Here is a 5,116-nt window from a genome sequence, read left to right on the forward strand (position 1 = left end):
TACTGAAATGAAAAATGAAAAATAAAGTTATTCATAAAAAAATAAAAATGTTTTTTCCGGTGAATTGTTTGCTGTTTTCGTCATGTGACCTCTCGCTGTTTTCGTCATGTGACCTCTCGCTTGACAGACATACACTGACTGGGAAAGCACTCTCTCTTTAATGTTACTGTATTACCTATGTAATACACTGCTTTTGTAGGTTCTGATTAAAGGGTACCGTTTGGGGTACATGTGAGCTGTGAAGCCTACTGTAATATGCGTTGCAGTGTTCATCTCTGCAGGGCTGGAACAGGCAACATTATCCATTGAGGTATCATATAATTATATCACACAGCAGATTTCCCCCCCCTGATCAATTTATCACACAGCAGATTCCCGCAGTTATCACACAGCAGATCCCCCCCCCGATCAAGTTATCACAAAGCAGATTTCCCCCCCGATCAAGTTATCACACAGCAGATTTCCCCAGTTATCACACAGCAGATTCCCCCCCGATCAAGTTATCACACAGCAGATTTCCCCAGTTATCACACAGCAGATTCCCCCCCGATCAAGTTATCACACAGCAGATTTCCCCAGTTATCACACAGCAAATTCCCCCCCCCCCGATCAAGTTATCACACAGCAGATTTCCCCAGTTATCACACAGCAAATTCCCCCCCCCCGATCAAGTTATCACACGCAGATTTCCCCAGTTATCACACAGCAAATTCCCCCCCCGATCAAGTTATCACACGCAGATTTCCCCCCCCTGATCAAGTTATCATACAGCAGATTTCCCCCCCCCCTGATCCAGTTATCACACAGCAGATTTCCCCCTGATCAAGTTATCACACAGCAGATCCCCCCCCCTGATCAAGTTATCACACAGCAGATTCCCCCCCTGATCAAGTTATCACACAGCAGATTTCTCCAGTTATCACACAGCAGATTTCCCCCCCCGATCAAGTTATCACACAGCAGTTTTCTCCAGTTATCACACAGCAGATTCCCCCCCCCCCCCCGATCAAGTTATCACACAGCAGATTCCCCCCCGATCAAGTTATCACACAGCAGATTCCCCCCCGATCAAGTTATCACACAGCAGATTTCCCCAGTTATCACACAGCAGATTTCTCCAGTTATCACACAGCAGATTTCCCCCCCCGATCAAGTTATCACACAGCAGATTTCTCCAGTTATCACACAGCAGATTCCCCCCCGATCAAGTTATCACACAGCAGATTCCCCCCCCGATCAAGTTATCACACAGCAGATTTCCCCAGTTATCACACAGCAGATTTCCCCCCGATCAAGTTCACACAGCAGATTTCCCCAGTTATCACACAGCAGATTTCTCCAGTTATCACACAGCAGATTTCCCCAGTTATCACACAGCAGATCCCCCCCCCCCCACTGATCAAGTTATCACACAGCAGATTTCCCCAGTTATCACACAGCAGATTTCTCCAGTTATCACACAGCAGATTTCCCCAGTTATCACACAGCAGATCCCCCCCCCCCCCACTGATCAAGTTATCACACAGCAGATTTCTCCAGTTATCACACAGCAGATTTCCCCAGTTATCACACAGCAGATTTCCCCCCCTGATCAAGTTATCACACAGCAGATTTATCCAGTTATCACACAGCAGATTCCCCCCCCACTGATCAAGTTATCACACAGCAGATTTCCCCAGTTATCACACAGCAGATTCCCCCCCCTGATCAAGTTATCACACAGCAAATTCCCCCCCCGATCAAGTTATCACACAGCAGATTCCCCCAGTTATCACACAGCAGATTTCTCCAGTTATCACACAGCAGATTTATCCAGTTATCACACAGCAGATTTCTCCAGTTATCACACAGCAGATTCCCCCCACTGATCAAGTTGTTTCAGTGTATTAACTGATTATAATTAGATACTGTATATAAGCAGTGCTCCAAATAGGACCTTATTCCTATGGACCTTGATCAAAAGTAATGCACTACACAGTGATATGATATACAGTGCATTCGGAAAGTATTCAGCCATCTTGACTTTTTCCATATTTTGTTACGTTACAACCTTATTTGAAAATGTATTTAAAAGTAATAATAATTCTCTTCAATCTACACCACTGTACCCCATAATGACAAAGCGAAAATAGGTTTTTAGACATTTTTGGCAAATGTATTAATAAAACAGAAATATCTTATTTACATAAGTATTCAGACCCTTTGCCATGAAAATTGAAATTGAGATCAGGTGCATCCTGTTTCCATTGATCATCCTTGAGATGTTTCTACAACTTGATTGGAGTCCACCTGTGGTAAATTAAATTGATTGGACATGATTTTGAAAGGCACACACCTGTCTACAGTGAGGGAAAAAAGTATTTGATCCCCTGCTGATTTTGTACGTTTGCCCACTGATAAAGAAAGGATCAGTCTATAATTTTAATGGTAGGTTTATTTGAACAGCGAGAGACAGAATAACAACAAAAATATCCAGAAAAACGCATGTCAAAAATGTTATAAATTGATTTGCATTTTAATGAGGGAAATAAGTATTTGACCCCCTCTCAATCAGAAAGATTTCTGGCTCCCAGGTGTCTTTTATACAGGTAACGAGCTGAGATTAGGAGCACACTCTTAAAGGGAGTGCTCCTAACCACAGCTTGTTACCTGTAAAAAAGACACCTGTCCACAGAAGCAATCAATCAATCAGATTCCAAACTCTCCACCATGGCCAAGACCAAAGAGCTCTCCAAGGATGTCAGGGACAAGATTGTAGACCTACACAAGGCTGGAATGGGCTACAAGACCATCACCAAGCAGCTTGGTGAGAAGGTGACAACATTTGGTGCGATTATTCGCAAATGGAAGAAACACAAAAGGATTGTAAATATCCCTCGGCCTGGGGCTCCATGCAAGATCTCACCTCGTGGGGTTGCAATGATCATGAGAATGGTGAGGAATCAGCCCAGAACTGCACAGGAGGATCTTGTCAATGATCTCAAGGCAGCTGGGACCATAGTCACCAAGAAAACAATTGGTAACACACTACGCCGTGAAGGACTGAAATCCTGCAGCGCCCGCAAGGTCCCCCTGCTCAAGAATACATATTCATGCCCATCTAAAGTTTGCCAATGAACATCTGAATGATTCAGAGGACAACTGGTGAAAGTGTTGTGGTCAGATGAGACCAAAATGGAGCTCTTTGGCATCAACTCAAGTCGCCGTGTTTGGAGGAGGAGGAATGCTGCCTATGACCCCAAGAACACCATCTCCACCGTCAAACATGGAGGTGGAAACATTATGCTTTGGGGTGTTTTTCTGCTAAGGGGACAGGACAACTTCACCGCATCATTTGACGGGGCCATGTACTGTCAAATCTTGGGTGAGAACCTCCTTCCCTCAGCCAGGGCATTGAAAATGGGTCGTTGATGGGTATTCCAGCATGACAATGACCCAAAACACACGGCCAAGGCAACAAAGGAATGGCTCAAGAAGAAGCACATTAAGGTCCTGGAGTGGCCTAGCCAGTCTCCAGACCTTAATCCCATAGAAAATCTGTGGAGGGAGCTGAAGGTTCGAGTTGCCAAACGTCAGCCTCGAAACCTTAATGACTTGGAGAAGATCTGCAAAGAGGCGTGGGACAAAATCCCTCCTGAGATGTGTGCAAATCTGGTGGCCAACTACAAGAAACGTCTGACCTCTGTGATTGCCAACAAGGGTTTTGCCACCAAGTACTAAGTCATGTTTTGCAGAGGGGTCAAATACTTATTTCCCTCATTAAAATGCAAATCCTTTTATAACATTTTTGACATGCGTTTTTCTGGATTTTTTTGTTGTTATTCTGTCTCTCACTGTTCAAATAAACCTACCATTAAAATTATAGACTGATCATTTCTTTGTAAGTGGGCAAACGTACAAAATCAGCAGGGGATCAAATACTTTTCCCCCCACTGTATATAAGGTCCCACAGTTGACAGTGCATTTCAGAGCAAGAACCAAGCCATGAGGTCGAAGGAATTGTCCGTAGAGCTCCGAGACAGGATTGCGTTGAGGCACAGATCTGGGGAAGGGTACCAAAAAATGTCCGCAGCATTGAAGGTCCCCAGGAACAGAGTGGCCTCCATCATTCTTAAATGGAAGAAGTTTGGAACCACCAAGACTCTTCCTAGAGCTGGCCGACCCGGACAAACTGAGCAATCGGGGAGAAGGACCTTGGTCAGGGAGGTGACCAAGAACCCGATGGTCACTCTGACAGATCTCTAAAGTTCCCCTGTGGAGATAGGAGAACCTTCCAGAAGGACAACCATCTCTGACAAAGCTGAAAAGGTCCTCTGTGGAGATGGGAGAACCTTCCAGAAGGACAACCATCTCTGACAGAGCTGAAAAGATCCTCTGTGGAGATGGGAGAACCTTCCAGAAGGACAACCATCTCTGACAGAGCTGAAAAGGTCCTCTGTGGAGATGGGAGAACCTTCCAGAAGGACAACCATCTCTGACAGAGCTGAAAAGGTCCTCTGTGGAGGACTTGAAAAATTAAAGGAGAGCCGTACACTCTAGGAGCTCAGATGCACCTGATATCCAACGTTTCGACAGACAAGCTGTCTTCATCAGGGTATGGAGGACAACCATCTCTGCAGCACTCCACCAATCAGGCCTTTATGGTAAAGTGGCCAGATGGAAGCCACTCCTCAGTAAAAGGCACATGACAGCCCGCTTGGAGTTTGCCAAAAGGTACCTAAAGACTCTCTGACCATGAGAAACAAGATTCTCTCGTCTGATGAAACCAAGACTTAACTATTTGGCCTGAATGCCAAATGTCACGTCTGGAGGAAACCTGGCACCATCCCTACGGTGAAGCGTGGTGGTGGCAGCATCATGCTGTGAGGATGTTTTTCAGCGGCAGGGACTGGGAGACTAGTCAGGATCGAGGGAAAGATGAACAGAGCAAAGTACAGAGAGATCCTTGATGAAAACCTGCTCTAGAGCACTCAGTACCTCAGACTGGGGCGAAGGTTCACCTTCCAACAGGACAACGACCCCAAGCACACAGCCAAGACCACGCAGGAGTGGCTTCGGGACAAGTCTCCGAATGTCCTTGAGTGGCCCAGCCAGAGCCCGGACTTGAACCAAAATC

Source organism: Salmo trutta, chromosome 28, assembly GCF_901001165.1.
Source record: "Salmo trutta chromosome 28, fSalTru1.1, whole genome shotgun sequence".
In the NCBI taxonomy this organism is placed as follows: domain Eukaryota; kingdom Metazoa; phylum Chordata; class Actinopteri; order Salmoniformes; family Salmonidae; genus Salmo; species Salmo trutta.